The following is a 16,833-nucleotide window of genomic DNA, read 5'->3' as shown; positions in this document are numbered from 1 at the left end:
AAGGGCCGAATGGCCTGCACCTGTTTGCTTTTTCTAAAGTCTGAGTTTACCTTTGCGCCTGGTTCTCCCTTGACCTTCAGCCTGTCCTTTTGCACAGGGGAGCGCTCACAGCTCCGGAGATCCATCGGCAGCCGCTGTGGGCCAGCTCCCGTATCCCAGCAGCAGGAGACAGGACTGGGAGGAAACTCAGGACAATAGGCCCCGATCCACGGCGGGGAAAGACCGGGCACCCTCTGTGTGGCTGAAACATCTCACGGAATCTCCGCCCGAATCTTCACCTCCGCCATCGGAAGGATTCAAAACTCCGGCCGCTGTTGCAGCCTTTACCCGGGGAGCTGCTCCCAATCTCGGGTCTCTCACCGGGTCCGCTCGTTCCCGATTCCAAACTTCGGTCCGCCCAGCGTCCCGCCCACTGACACCACTCAGCCAATGGAGGCAAGATTCTCCCAGTGGTGTTCTCTGATTGGCTGTGAGTGTGTCTAAGGACGGGCTGCTACTGGGAGCTGGAGATGTCAGTCACAGTTTGTTCTCAGAATCAAAGCAGGTTCCCCGAGGTTCAAAGTTCAAAGTAAATTTTATTATCAGAGTACATACAAGTCGCCACATACAACTCCTACAAACATACAGAGCAAAGCTACAGAACGGTAACTATATCTGGTTCACTGAAAGATCAACCAGAGTGCAGAAGACAACAAACTTCGCCAATGCAAATAAACAACGAGAACATGAAATAACCGCAGCGGCTGCCGATAGATGTCCGGTGCTCTCAGCGCTCCCTGTTCAGTCTGACAGGACAAGAAACAGTGAGGCACAAAGGTAAACCCGTGTTTCAGAAAATCAGAAACAGAGAAGGCGTGGCCATTCGGCCCCTTGCGCCTCTTCTGCCCTTCACTCAGAACATGCTTGACTTTTGACCTCAGCACCACTTTCCTGCAACTTTCCATCACCGCTGAGCCCCAGGATATGTCTATTCAATTTAGAAACCTTGTGGAGATAATTGCAATGATTCACTGCACTCTGGGTGAGGAAATTTCTCCTCATCTCAGTCCTGCTGAGTTGTCCTCGGATTTTGAGTCTGTGAGCGCTGGTTCCACACCTTATGAGAAACATCATTCCAGCCCTTCTGCTGTAAATATCCTGTGATATTGTATTTCTCTAATTCTGAGACAGGAATGTGATCTGTCTCAGTCAAAATACCTCTTATTTTACTCATTTTGAGACAGTCCCAGTACGATGATTTGTTGTGGAAGCATCTCTATGGACAGCAGTTGAGTGCAGTCATCCTGTATTGTTCCATAGCCTGATGGTTGAGGGGTAGTAACTGTTCCAGAACCTGGTGGGATGAGCCCTGAGGCTCTTGTACCTTCTACCTGATTACAGCAGTGAGAAAAGAGCCTGCCTGTGTGATGAGCCTGATCACAGCCGCCTGTATCACCGTCCCCTCTGGCCTGCCCTATCCGGGACCAAAGGGATTGTGGAGAGTAAATGTGGTACTCTGTCGAGTATTACTGTGATCCGTCCCCTCTGGCCTGACCTATCCGGGACCAAAGGGATTGTGGAGAGTAAATGTGGTACTCTGTCGAGTATTACTGTGATCCGTACCCTCTGGCCTGCCCTATCCGGGACCAAAGGGATTGTGGAGAGTAAATGTGGTACTCTGTCGAGTATCACTGTGAACCGTCCCCTCTGGCCTGCCCTATCCGGGACCAAAGGGATTGTGGAGAGTAAATGTGGTACTCTGTCGAGTATCACTGTGATCACTCCCCTCTGGCCTGCCCTATCTGGGACCAAAGGGATTCTGGAGAGTAAATGTGGTACTCTGTCGAGTATCACTGTGATCCGTCCCCTCTGGCCTGTCCTATCTGGGACCAAAGGGATTGTTGAGAGTAAATGTGGTACTCTGTCGTATCACTGTGATCCGTCCCCTCTGGCCTGCCCTATTCGGGACCAAAGGGATTGTGGAGAGTAAATGTGGTACTCTGTCGAGTATCACTGTGATCCGTCCCCACTGGCCTTCCCTGTATGGGACCAAAGGGATTGTGGAGAGTAAATGTGGTACTCTGTCGAGTATCACTGTGATCCGTCCCCACTGGCCTTCCCTGTCCAGGACCAAGGGATTGTGGAGAGTAAATGTGGTACTCTGTCGAGTATCACTGTGATCCGTCCCCACTGGCCTTCCCTGTCTGGGACCAAAGGGATTGTGGAGAGTAAATGTGGTACTCTGTCGAGTATCACTGTGATCCGTCCCCACTGGCCTTCCCTGTCCAGGACCAAAGGGATTGTTGAGAGTAAATGTGGTACTCTGTCGAGTATCACTGTGATCTGTCCCCTCTGGCCTGCCCTATCCGGGACCAAAGGGATTGTGGAGAGTAAATGTGGTACTCTGTCGAGTATCACTGTGATCCGTCCCTCTGGCCTACCCTGTCCGGGAACAAAGGGATAGTGGAGAGCAAATGTGGTACTCTGTCGAGTATCACTGTCATCCGTCCTCTCTGGCCTGCCCTATCCGGGACCAAAGGGATTGTGGAGAGTAAATGTGGTACTCTGTCGAGTATCACTGTGATCCGTCCCTCTGGCCTACCCTGTCCGGGAACAAAGGGATAGTGGAGAGCAAATGTGGTACTCTGTCGAGTATCACTGTCATCCGTCCTCTCTGGCCTGCCCTGTCCGGGACCAAAGGGATTGTGGAGAGTGAATGTGGTACTCTGTCGAGTATCACTGTGATCCGTCCCCTCTGGCCTGCCCTATCCGGGACCAAAGGGATTGTGGAGAGTAAATGTGGTACTCTGTCGAGTATCACTGTGATCCGTCCCCTCTGGCCTGCCCTATCCGGGACCAAAGGGATGGTGGAGAGTAAATGTGGTACTCTGTCGAGTATCACTGTGATCCGTCCCCTCTGGCCTGCCCTATCACTGTCATCCAGGCTCTCTTCCTGCCCCTTATTATTCTTGTCTGTGATTGCAATGCGCCAATCTCTGGCCCAATGTCCCCGCTTTCTACAAACCCCGTTTCTGTCCTTAGCCAAGTGTCCTCTTCATCTGCACCGTCTGCACGATCCTGCCACCCGTTCTGGGTTCTTCGTCAGGACCCTAACTCCATCTCCTCACTACCGGTTCTCTGTGCACACTCTCGCTTTTCCCCAGTCCCTTTAAAGAATCAATTGCGCTCCCTATTCATCAGAATTTATGTCACCCGGGGCCAGGTCTGACAGAGCGAATTGAGATTAGTTAACTTAAAGGAGTGGGCAGGCTTGGGTCTGAGACAGTTTAGAAAAGTCTGCACTGCCAGCTGGACATATTGATCTGTCCAGGGGTTTGCCGGCATTGGACTCTCACGCATCCTTAAAACGAGCTATAAAGTACGCAAGGGATTCTCCTTTTTTCTGTACTTATCGGGTAAATTCAACAAAATCCACGTGCAGTCGGGCTGTTATTCAAATGGGATCCCTTACCTCAGTGACCCACCGTGACATGGCTTGTATTACATCAGCCCCTCTGGTGGCTCCCGGTCATCTTCGGGCGTCTGCCTGGGAAAGGGGAACCCACTCCCTGTCCCTGTCCGAGAAGTTCCATATATAACCCTGAGGAGTGGCACAAGTCACCGGGCAGGGTCTGGAAAGAGGAACCCACTCCCTGTCCCTGTCCGAGAGGTTCCATATATAACCCTGAGGAGTGGCACAAGTCCCCGGGCAGGGTCTGGAAAGGGGAACCCACTCCCTGTCCCTGTCCGAGATGTTCCATATATAACCCTGAGGAGTGGCACAAGTCACCGGGCAGGGTCTGGAAAGGGGAACCCACTCCCTGTCCCTGTCCGAGAGGTTCCATATATAACCCTGAGGAGTGGCACAAGTCACCGGGCAGGGTCTGTACCACCCCTCAGGGTTATATATGGAACCTCTCAGACAGGGACAGGGAGTGGGCTCCCCTTTCCAGACCCTGCCCGGAGACTTGTGCCACTCCTCAGGGTTATATATGGAACCTCTCGGACAGGGACAGGGAGTGGGGTCCCCTTTCCAGACCCTGCCCGGGGACGTGCCACTCCTCAGGGTTATATATGGAACCTCTCGGACAGGGACAGGGAGTGGGTTCCTCTTTCCAGACCCTGCCTGGGGACTTCTGCCACTCCTCAGGGTTATATATGGAACCTCTCGGACAGGGACAGGGAGTGGGGTCCCCTTTCCAGACCCTGCCCGGGGACGTGCCACTCCTCAGGTTTATATATGGAACCTCTCGGACAGGGACAGGGAGTGGGTTCCTCTTTCCAGACCCTGCCCGGGGACTTGTGCCACTCCTCAGGGTTATATATAGAACCTCTCGGACAGGGACAGGGAGTGGCACAAGTCCCCGGGCAGGGTCTGGAAAGGGGAACCCACTCCCTGTCCCTGTCCGAGAGGTTCCATATATAACCCTGAGGAGTGGCACGTCCCCGGGCAGGGTCTGGAAAGGGGACCCCACTCCCTGTCCCTGTCCGAGAGGTTCCATATATAACCCTGAGGAGTGGCACAAGTCTCCGGGCAGGGTCTGGAAAGGGGAACCCACTCCCTGTCCCTGCCCGAGAGGTTCCATATATAACCCTGAGGAGTGCACAAGTCCCCCGGCAGCGTCTGGAAAGGGGAACCCACTCCCTGTCCCTGTCCGAGATGTTCCATATATAACCCTGAGGAGTGGCACAAGTCCCCGGGCAGGGTCTGGAAAGGGGAACCCACTCCCTGTCCCTGCCCGAGAGGTTCCATATATAACCCTGAGGAGTGCACAAGTCCCCCGGCAGCGTCTGGAAAGGGGAACCCACTCCCTGTCCCTGTCCGAGAGGTTCCATATATAACCCTGAGGAGTGGCACAAGTCTCCGGGCAGGGTCTGGAAAGGGGAACCCACCCCCTGTCCCTGTCCGAGAGGTTCCATATATAACCCTGAGGAGTGCAGACAAGTCCCCGGGCAGTGTCTGGAAAGGGGAACCCAATCCCTGTCCCTGCCCGAGAGGTTCCATATATAACCCTGAGGAGTGCAGGCAAGTCCCCGGGCAGTGTCTGGAAAGGGGAACCCACTCCCTGTCCCTGCCCGAGAGGTTCCATATATAACCCTGAGGAGTGCAGGCAAGTCCCCGGGCAGGGTCTGGAAAGGGGAACCCACTCCCTGTCCCTGTCCGAGAGGTTCCATATATAACCCTGAGGAGTGGCACAAGTCCCCGGGCAGGGTCTGGAAAGGGGAACCCAATCCCTGTCCCTGTCCGAGAGGTTCCAGATATAACCCTGAGGAGTGGCACAAGTCCCCGGGCAGTGTCTGGAAAGTGGAACCCACTCCCTGCCCCTGTCCGAGAGGTTCCATATATAACCCTGAGGAGTGGCACAAGTCCCCGGGCAGGGTCTGGAAAGGGGAGCCCACTCCCTGTCCCGCCCGAGAGGTTCCATATATAACCCTGAGGAGTGGCACAAGTCCCCGGGCAGGGTCTGGAAAGGGGAACCCACTCCCTGTCCCTGTCCGAGAGGTTCCATATATAACCCTGAGGAGTGGCACAAGTCCCCGGTCAGGGTCTGGAAAGGGGAACCCACTCCCTGTCCCTGTCCGAGAGGTTCCATATATAACCCTGAGGAGTGGCACAAGTCCCCGGGCAGGGTCTGGAAAGGGGAACCCACTCCCTGTCCCTGTCCGAGAGGTTCCATATATAACCCTGAGGAGTGGCACAAGTCCCCGGGCAGGGTCTGGAAAGGGGAACCCACTCCCTGTCCCTGCCCGAGAGGTTCCATATATAACCCTGAGGAGTGGCACAAGTCCCCGGGCAGGGTCTGGAAAGGGGAACCCACTCCCTGTCCCTGTCCGAGAGGTTCCATATATAACCCTGAGGAGTGGCAGAAGTCCCCGGGCAGGGTCTGGAAAGGGGAACCCACTCCCTGTCCCTGCCCGAGAGGTTCCATATATAACCCTGAGGAGTGGCACAAGTCCCCGGGCAGGGTCTGGAAAGGGGAACCCACTCCCTGTCCCTGTCCGAGAGGTTCCATATATAACCCTGAGGTGTGGCACAAGTCCCCGGGCAGGGTCTGGAAAGGGGAACCCACTCCCTGTCCCTGCCCGAGAGGTTCCATATATAACCCTGAGGAGTGGCACAAGTCCCCGGGCAGGGTCTGGAAAGGGGAACCCACTCCCTGTCCCTGTCCGAGAGGTTCCATATATAACCCTGAGGAGTGGCACAAGTCCCCGGGCAGGGTCTGGAAAGGGGAACCCACTCCCTGTCCCTGTCCGAGAGGTTCCATATATAACCCTGAGGAGTGGCACAAGTCCCCGGGCAGGGTCTGGAAAGGGGAACCCACTCCCTGTCCCTGCCCGAGAGGTTCCATATATAACCCTGAGGAGTGGCACAAGTCCCCGGGCAGGGTCTGGAAAGAGGAACCCACTCCCTGACCCTGTCCGAGAGGTTCCATATATAACCCTGAGGAGTGGCACAAGTCCCCGGGCAGGGTCTGGAAAGGGGAACCCACTCCCTGTCCCTGTCCGAGAGGTTCCATATATAACCCTGAGGAGTGGCACGTCCCCGGGCAGGGTCTGGAAAGGGGACCCCACTCCCTGTCCCTGTCCGAGAGGTTCCATATATAACCCTGAGGAGTGGCACAAGTCTCCGGGCAGGGTCTGGAAAGGGGAACCCACTCCCTTTTTCAATGAATTCAGGTAAAGCTCCTGATCTGGACGGTTATACTGCTGAATATTTTAAATCCTTTTCTTTTATACTCGCTCCTTGGCTTTGTAAAATTTTTAAAGATGCGTTAACTGTAGGTAAATAACCACAATCTTTTTATGATGCCTCTATTTCTCCAATTCTTAAAAAAGATAAAGACTCCACTGAATGTGCATCCTATCGGCCAATATCCGTGCTGAATACGGATTCTAAGATTTTTACCAAAATTTTGGCCACTACATTAGAAAATGTATTACCTCAAATTATCTCTGAAGATCAGACTGGATTTATTAAAACCTGTTATTCATCTTTTAACATTAGAAAATTAATTAATATAATTGATAATTCTTCATCTAAAATACCAGAATGTCATTTCCTTAGATGCTGAAGAAGCGTTCAATAGATTTGAATGACTATATTTATTTAATACGTTGCAGAATTTTAATTTTAGCTTAAAATTTATATCATGGTTAAATTAATGTATTATAAACCTTTGGCTTCGGTTCATACCAATAATCAAAGATCTCCTTTTTTTCTGTTATCCCGTGGTACGAGGCAAGGCTGCCCTTTAAGTCCTCTATTATTTGACATTGCTTTGGAACCTTTAGCCGTTGCCATTCGTGAATCACATAATATTTTTGGTATTACTCGTGGGTAAGGGACTTATAAGTTATCATTATATGCTGATGATTTGTTACTATACATATCTGACCCTGAGAGATCTATTCCTGCTATTTCTTCCTTGCTTGCTCAGTTTAGTAGCTTTTCTGGCTACAAACTGAATTTTAATTAGAGTGAATTATGTCCATTAAATATGCAAGTTCAAATTTATAAACACTTACCATTTAAAGTTGTCACAGATCATTTTACTTATTTGGGTATTAAAATTACCAAGAAACATCAGTGTTTATTTAAAGTTAATTTTTTACCTTTAATTGAACAAATCAAGCAACTTGTTAACAGGTGGTCCCCATTATCTCTGTTATTGGTTGGTCGAATTAATACTATCAAGATTATACTATTACCCAAATTTTTATATTTATTCCAAGCATTACCAATTTGTATTCCTAAATCTTTTTTTGATATTATTGACTCCAAAATATCCTTGTATGTGTGGCAGAATAAAAATCGTAGATTAAGTAAAAAATATTTACAGAAGCCAAAGAAGGAAGGTGATTTTGCTTTGCCAAACCTGAGATTTTACTATTGTGCAGTTAATATTCAATATTTAATATTTTGTACACAAGAATTGGTCATAGTACTTTGCCCACAATGGGTAAATTTGGAGTGTAAATCTGTACAAGACTTCTCATTGTTTTCTATTTTAGGATCTTCGCTTCCTTTTGCTTTATCTAAACCGAATAAACAAATAACTAATCCAATAGTTAAACATACATTAAGAATATGGTTTCAATTTCGTAAATTCTTTGGCTTGAATAATCAAGCCCTATTATATCTAACTTCTTTTTCCAGCCCTCTTTTATGGACCAAGCCTTTGTGTTATGGAAAACAAAAGGTATAACATGTTTTCGTGATCTATTTTTAGATAACAGTTTTATGTCCTTTGAACAGCTATCCAACCTAAAACTCATTTTTTTAGATACTTGCAAGTTAGAAATTTCTTGAATGTTAGTATTTTCTGAAATTATGTCCAATGGACATTACAGAAAAAATTCTATCTCTGAATCCTTGCCAGAAGGGTTAAGTAGCCATCATTTATCATATGATCATGAAAATACAGCCAGGAGTATCAGAAATAATTAAGAAGGAATGGGAAAAAGAACTTCACTCTCTTATACCCACAGAGCAGTGGGAGAAAATTTTACAATTAGTCAATTCTTCTTCTATTTGTGCTAAACATGCCTAATACAATTTAAGGTTGTACATAGGGCTCACATGTCCAAGGATAAACTCGCTCGATTTTATTCTTATGTTAATCCAACCAGTGACAGATGTCATACTGAAGTCGCTTCATTGACCCACATGTTCTGGACTTGCCCCTGTTTGCAAAATTATTGGAAAGATATTTTTGGTATTATTTCAACAGTTCTGAATATCAAATTGTAACCACATCCTATGACTGCAATTTTCGGTTTACCAATGGTGGATAATAGTCGTTTATCCCCCCTCAGCCCGGCGGATGATTGCATTTGTTACATTAATGGCTAGAAGATCTATCCTATTGAACTGGAAAGAAATTAATCCTCCAACTATATTTCAGTGGTTTTCTCAAACTATTTCTTGTTCGAGTTTAGAAAAAATTACAAGTGTTGTCTTTAACCCTTCAGTTAAATATGAAGAAACTTGGAGACCATTTATTCAACATTTTCATAGAAGCTAAACTGACTTTTACTAAACCTTACTTTTATTGTCCTTAATTATTTGGATGGAGGTGCGGAGTTATTGACGCTACTGTGTATAATTGACATAATGCAATGGCCCATGTCGGTTAGGATTTTTTTCATTTTTTGGGGGGGAGGATTTCTTATTTTCTCCATTTTTTGTAACCACTATGAGTTTCGGAGGTTATTATCATCTATTTGTATTTATACCTTCACCTATTAATTACGTACTCTCAAGCTCTTTGTATTCATGTTTCATTTTTGTGTTTGTTTAAAATCAATAAAAAGATTTAAAAAGGACTATTCTGAGGAAAGGGTGGAATAGGCGCAACGGGCCGAGTGGCCAGGCCTGCTCCTGTTACTTATTTTCTAAAGCGCCTTGTTCTCCCTTGGTTTTCAGCCGTTCGGATTGCACAGGGGAGCGGTGAGAGCTCCGGAGATCCACCGGCAGCCGCTGCGGGGCAGCTCCCGTCTCCCAGCAGGAAGGGACGGGTCTGGGAGAGAACTCCAGACAACAGGCCCCGATCCTCGGCGGGGAAAGGCCGCGCGTCCTCCGTGTAGCTGAAACATCTCACGGAATCTCCGCCGGTCTCTTCAGCTCTGCCTTCGAAAGGATTCACGACCCGCCGGTGGTGCAGCCGAAACCCGAGGCTCAAATAGCGGTCTCCGGCCTCACTGGGTCCCGGTTGCAAACTCAGCGTCCCGCCCACTGACACCCGTCAACCAATGGGGACTTCCTTCTCCCAACGCTGATCGCTGATTGGCTGTGAGTGTGTCTGAGGACGGGCTGCTGCTGGGAACTGCAGATGTCAATCATAGTTTGTTCCCAGAATTAAAGCAAGTTTCCCGAAACTCAAATTTCAAAATAAATTTTATTTTCAGAGTCCAGATAAGTCACCACATACAACCCCGAGAAGCATTTTCCTGCGGACATACTTAGAAAAAGTATAGAATAGTAACCACAACAGAAGCAGGCAGTGAAAGATCAGCCAGAGTGCTGATCTGTGCAAATGCAAATACAAAAATAATGATAAAGAACAAGAACATAAAATAACCGCAGCGGCTGCTGATGGATCTCCGGAGCTCTCACCGCTCCCCTGTGCAGTCCGACAGGCTGAAGGCCAAGGGAGAACAAGGCGCAAAGGTAACCTCGTGATTTAGAAAATAAGAAACAGGAACAGACGTTGCCATTCGGCCCGTTGCGCTGTTCTGTCCCTCACTCAGAACATGGCTGATCTTTGCCCTCAGCACCACTATCCTGCAACGTTCCCAACATCGCCGAGCCCCTAAATATGTCCGTTTAATTTAGAAAATCTGTGGAGAAAACTCCAAATATTCACTGCACTGTGGGTGGGGAAATTTCTCCTCATCTCAGTCCTGCTGAGGTGACCTCGGATTTTGAGTCTGTGATCCCCGGTTCCACTGTCCAGCCAGGAGAAACATCATTCCTGCCCCTACCCTGTAAATACCCTGTGAGACTGTGTCTGTCTCAGTCAGGAAGCTTCTCCATGTGAACCTTGTGTTCATGAAATTGGTGACAGTTCTTTCAGACCAGCAGCTTTGACCACAAGAACACCAGACAGTGGTCAGCACGGAATGTCCTGCAGTTACTGCAAGAGAAGGACTGGATGGACACAGTGGAGTGGTTCCCTGAGCAGACAGTCCAGACCATCTGGCAGAATGCCTCATCACCAGATCTGACCAACAGGCACCAAGACCTCACCTGTCTGGCGGCGAGAGGGTCCCTCCCGGTCTGATCCTTGCTGCATGCCCGGAGATCACTCACACAGCGCGCTGCCCCGAGATTACTGCAGTGGAGACGAGAGGGCCCCTCCCAGTCTGATCCTTGCTGCATGCCCGGAGATCACTCCCACAGCGTGCTGCCCCGAGATTACTGCAGTGGAGACGAGAGGGCCCCTCCCTGTCTGATCCTTGCTGCATGCCCGGAGATCACTCCCATAGCGCGCTGCCCCGAGATTACTGCAGTGGAGACGAGACGGTCACTCACCTCTTTGCGAACTGTGGGCTGGCGAAGATCTGTGGAGAAAGATGCAAGGGCCTGTTCCACAGCAGCTGCGTGACAGAAGGCTCACTGATCCTCGGGCTGTTCCCAGGACGCGCAGGAAAACGGACAGCGAGTGCTGCTGGAAGATCATCAACTCGGGGAAAGACGCTCGAAACTTGTTGCCCTGCCATCACATCGAGATGTCCGGAGAGCAGGGGTTCCCAACCTTGGGTCCACGGTTACTGGTGTTGGTCTTTGGCATTAAAAAAAAGTTTGCGAAGCCCAGTCATACAGGAATGCTGCCGACTGGCACATTCCGGACTACAGGGACACCATTGGAACTACAGGGATCCTCTACACTGGACAGGGAGTGGCCGGGTTGGCTGAGGAAGCCTCACAGTTATTGTAGTAGTGAACCACCCCAGGGGGGGACACATAGCTTCTCCTTTCAGCGCAGGACTTCAATCGTCTTCTAGGGGAAGGTCCTTCCGACCGCAGGGATGAGGCCTTTGGAGATTCAGCTGACGTTTTTGTCGCACTGGGTTTTTACGAGATGGGGTTGCTGGCCATACGGCCAACCCTCCTCCGCTCGTAGCCGGGCTTAGACAGTCCATGGCCGCGTTTTCTTATCTGTTGCCAGTTTAATGTGTTGTTGATCCCACACTAAACATAGAAACGGTCAGAATTTCCACTGAACACATCCAGCAAAACCATGTTGATTCCCTGAGCAAACACGAGGAAATCTGCAGATGCTGGAAATTCAAACAACACACACAAAATGCTGGTGGAACACAGCAGGCCGGGCAGCATCTATAAGGAGAAGCACTGTTGATCGTTCGGGCCGAGACCCTTCATCAGGACTAACTGAAAGGAGAGATAGTAAGAGATTTGTAAGTAGTGGGGGGAGGGGGAAATGCGAAATGATAGGAGAAGACCGGAGGGGGTGGGATGAAGCCAAGAGCTGGAAAGGTGACAGGCAAAAGTGATAAAGAGCTGGAGAAGGGAAATGATCATGGGACGGGAGGCCTAGGGAGAAAAAAAGGGGGAGGGAGAGCACCAGAGGGAGATGGAGAACAGGCAGAGTGATGGTCAGAGAGATAAAAAAAACAAACAACTAAATATGTCAGGGATGTGGTAAGAAGGGGAGGAGGGGCATTAACGGAAGTGAGAGAAGTCAATGTTCATGCCATCAGGTTGGAGGCTACCCAGGTGTTGTTCCTCCAACCTGACAGCTTCATCTTGACAGTAGAGGAGTCCATGTCTTGACATATCAGAATGGGAATGGGACGTGGAATTAAAATGTGTGGCCACTGGGAGATCCTGCTTTCTCTGGCGGACAGAGCGTAGTTGTTCAGCGAAACGGTCTCCCAGTCTGCGTCGGGTCTCACCAATATATAAAAGGCCACACCGGGAGCACCGGACGCAGTATACCACACCAGCTGTCCTGATGAAGGGTCTCGGCCCGAACCGTCGACAGTGCTTCTCCCTACAGATGCTGCCTGGCCTGCTGTGTTCCACCAGCATTGTGTGTGTGTTGTTTGATTCCCCGAGTCTGCAGCGCGCGTAGTGGACAATCGCGGTACTGCAGGGGTTCTGCAGCTCCCGGAACGCGAAAGCATTCTGAATCAGGAAGTGCCGGGAGTTAACATGGCTTCGAAAGGAGAGACCGAGAGTTTGAGCGAGGAGGTAATTTGTCCCGTCTGCCTGGATTTCTTCATCGATCCGGTTACACTGGAGTGCGGACACAACTTCTGTCGCTCTTGCATCACACGGTGTTGGGAAAGGGAGGAGAGAAACTCCTGCCCGGAATGTAGAGAGGAGTTTGCTGACCGCACCCTCAGGGTAAATCGGGCCTTAGCAAATCTGGCTGAAAAATTTCGAAATCTAAACCTGAATCCGAAAGGGAAGGAAAGTAAACTTCACTGCGAGGAACATGAGGAAGAACTGAAGCTGTTTTGTGAAACGGACAAGACACTGATCTGTGTGATCTGTGCAGCTGCGCAGGAACACAGAGAGCACCCCTTCATTCTGATTAAAGAAGCTGTTAAAAACTATAAGGTAAAAACTAACGTTAATTTAACGCTTAACACATTTCCTTTGCCCTACATACCGTCACACGAGCCTCTATAACCAACACATGATTCTCTGCAACTTCCGCCATCTCCAACGGGATTCTAGCATCTCTCCGTCCCACAGCCCACCTCCTCACCCCGCAACTCTCCGCTCTCTATACGGATCGCGCTCTACGTACTGTATCGCCCTGATCCACTCGCTCCTCCCCACTGATCTCCCTCCTGGCACTGACACTTGCAAGCGGGACAAGTGCTACACCTGACTCCTAACCCCCTCCCTCGTCACCATTCAGGGCCGCAAACAGCCCAGTTCCTCCCGTTTCTTCCATGGTCGATTGTCCTCTCGAATTAGATTCCTTCTTCTCCAGCTCTTTACCTCTTCCACCTGTCCCCTCTCAGCTTCTCACTTCATCACCTGATGCACCATCAATAACTCTCGGAGACAGGAGGCGAACGATAGGCTTCTATTAGCAGCGAAGACAACGACACGGCATCCTGGAGACTGAGGGAGGAGCAGTGCCTCCAATCACCTTTATACAGGGGTCTGTGGGAGGAGCCACAGGAGCAGTCAGCAGAGGGGCGTGTCCAGACAGGTATACATAGTTTACCACATCACCCTCTCCCACGATCCCCCTCACGTTGTCTCACCCGTCACCTGTCAGCTGGTTCTCATCCCCAAGCTTTTCATTCTGGCTTCTGTCCCATTCCTTCCCAGTCCTAATGAAGGGACTCATCCCGGAACACCGACTGTTTATTTACCCTGAATAGATGCTGCCTGACTCACTGAGTTCCTCCGGCATTTTGTGTGATAATCGGGTTTGATCACCTGTTTCTTTTGATGCATCTTTGTTTCTATTTCCTTCGCTCTCTGTCTTCCAGGATCAGCTAAAATCTTCCTTAGACTCGCTCACAAAAAAGAAATCAGACTTCCAGGAAAAGGAGCAGCAACAGAAAGAGAAGATTTCCGGAGTTCGGGTGAGGCTTCCTGAGTGGAATTTCTGATATTACTGTCGAGTTTTGCTCCATTTAATGCAGAATAGCAGAGTATCGCAGCTCCAGTGACCTGGGTTCGATCCTGACCTCTGATGCTGTCTGTGTGGAGTTTGCATGCTCCCCCTGTGATTCCGACACATCCCAAGGACATGCCGGATGAATGGCTAATTACCGTTAACCCTGTAAAGGTGGGGAGGGTGTGTGTGAATCAGATGGGAGTTTATAGGTCAATAAGTGAGAATAGGTTTCAGGAAAACTTGAGGGAATGGTGTTGGCGGGAATGCTCTCAGAAGTAGCATGGACTCTAATAGACCGAACTTAACGACAAAAGGAAACAGAGCACAGCAATGCAGTATATTAATCTTCACCTTTCATTCGACAGAAACAGTCAGACAACTTTCAGACCCACATCACATCCCAGTTTGCTGAACTGCGCCAGATTATCACTGAGAAAGAGCAGAGCTTACTCAGGGATCTCAGGGAAGAAGAGAAGAGGATTCTCAACCCAATGGAGAAAAATCTTCTAGCTTTTCAAGAGAATATAAGGATTATTCAGGAGGACATCACTAAGTTAAAGGAACAGATGGATCGAAAAGACAGTGTGATATTTCTCAAGGTGAGGGATTCTATTTCAATTTGTTTCTGACAAAGGGCACTAAATGAACAGTGGTATATTTGAAATAAACACAGCACAGCGGCCAATTCTAACAAATCAATTGTCGCTGCTGGCGACCTCACACAAGTTGTTATACTTGCATGATGCGCCCTCCCATCACTCCAATAATGACATTTCAAAATGTCCAAGATACGCTTTCAGTCCTTCATTAGCAAAATACAATCTTGAAGCGATGAAACTTCAGGGTAATTCATTGTAAAGTAAGCTGCAACACAGCGGTCAAGAACAGAATGACATCCGCCCGTCCCCAGCTCAAAACTGCCCAGAACAAAGTACAGATACGTAACTTTTTCCCTTCGCTTTTACCATGCCCGCACTCACGTGATGAGTTACCATAATAAACATGTAACACAGAATACAATGTAGACAGAAAACAGATGCATTGCTCCTACACACAGCATTTACAAATGGCAGTAAACTGTTTCTCACCAGACAATTGATGCATCTATTCAGGGTTGTTGTTGTCCCATAATAATAAGATTATTAAGGGATTGGACACGCTGGAGGCAGGAAGCATATTCCCGCTGATGGGTGAGTCCTGAACTAGAGGCCACAGTTTAAGAATAAGGGTAGGCCATTTAGAACAGTGATGCGGAAAAAACTTTTTCACCTAGAGAGTAGTGGATATGTGGAATGCTCTGCCCCAGAAGGCAGTGGAGGCCAAGTCTCTGGATGTTTTCAAGAGAGAGTTAGATAGAGCTCTTATAGATAGCAGGGCCAAGGGATATGGAGAGAGGGCAGGATCAGGGTACAGATTGTGTATGATCAGCCATGATCACAGTGAATGGCGGTGCTGGCTAGAAGGGCCGAATGGCCTACTCCTGCACCTATTGTCTATTTCCCAAAACTGGACTTCCACAACTTTTGTACATCTCAGGACAGAATGCAGATTTCTCTGAAATTATTTACCCTGATCATAACACAGAGCTGCTGACTGTGTTCTTAATTCTACATTAAATATTCTCTAAAACTCTCATTAACTCCCATTTCCAGTCACAGGCTGTGAGTGTGTCTGGTGTGGTTGGTGTGAGGGTCTCTTTGTCAATCAGTGAGAACAAAGAATTTGACCCACACATCAGACTTATCTTCTGTATCCGGTTTCCATCAGATTAGGGAAACTATTATTGTCTCTTTACTTTTACAGATAACTTTCAAATGAACGTTCAATCGTTAAAAACATAACCAGGCCATTCGGCCCATTTTCTCCTCTCAATTTCCCTGCTTCACAATCCTCCTGCCACATACTCACCACAACCAGTAACAGAGCCCCGAAATCTCTGGTCCCTCACGTTTTTATCCATTCTCCCCATTACATTCAATCTCTGCTGTTCCATTTCAGCCACTCCTGTGGCAGCGAGTTCCACATCCTCTTCACTACATTTCTTGTGGAATTTGTTAAAATCCATCTGGAATTACATCTCCCCACAAGTCTCCCCATAAGTAGAGGTACTTCCTCCACCCGCACACAATCACATACATCACTGATCTTAAATTCCTCCATCCTATCACACTGACGTCATATCCAGATGATAATGCACAGACTGTCCTGTCTTCCCTGTAAGTTTCATCCTCTCAGTAATGGTCTGACATTCAGAAACTTTCCATGTCATTTACCCCGTGGTTCTGTATTGTCCGTGTGTGTGAGTGATTGCGGGAGAGGGAATTTTCAACACCTTGTAATGATTTGGATGAAATTCAGGATGTGGACAGTAAGTCCAAGCCTAATCGCATTTGTGTTTTATTTATTTCAGGAGGAAGCTCGTCGGAACAGAAGGTAGGACAGGCTCTTTACTGAAACCCTTAATGGATTTGTAAAATAGTTCAGAATAGCAATTTATAACCAGCAGTTTAATATTTACAGAATTAATGATGATGTCCAGGAATTGTCAGTGACAGATGAGGCCCTACCGGTTGAAAAATTCGATCACCTCTATTTGTTGAACACAGTGCTGAGAGAAACGCTTGATGCTATTAATCGAGGTAAAACTTACAAAGATTCATTTCTCCTTGTTTATGAAGCTCAATTTAGTTGCAATTTGAGGCAAAGATTGTCTGTAATACTGGGCTGAAGGGGAACTGAA

The sequence above is a fragment of the Hemitrygon akajei genome, unplaced genomic scaffold, assembly GCF_048418815.1.
Source record: "Hemitrygon akajei unplaced genomic scaffold, sHemAka1.3 Scf000083, whole genome shotgun sequence".
Lineage (NCBI taxonomy): Eukaryota > Metazoa > Chordata > Chondrichthyes > Myliobatiformes > Dasyatidae > Hemitrygon > Hemitrygon akajei.
The sequence above is the reverse complement of the archived record's forward strand: the minus strand, read 5'-3'. Positions refer to the sequence as shown.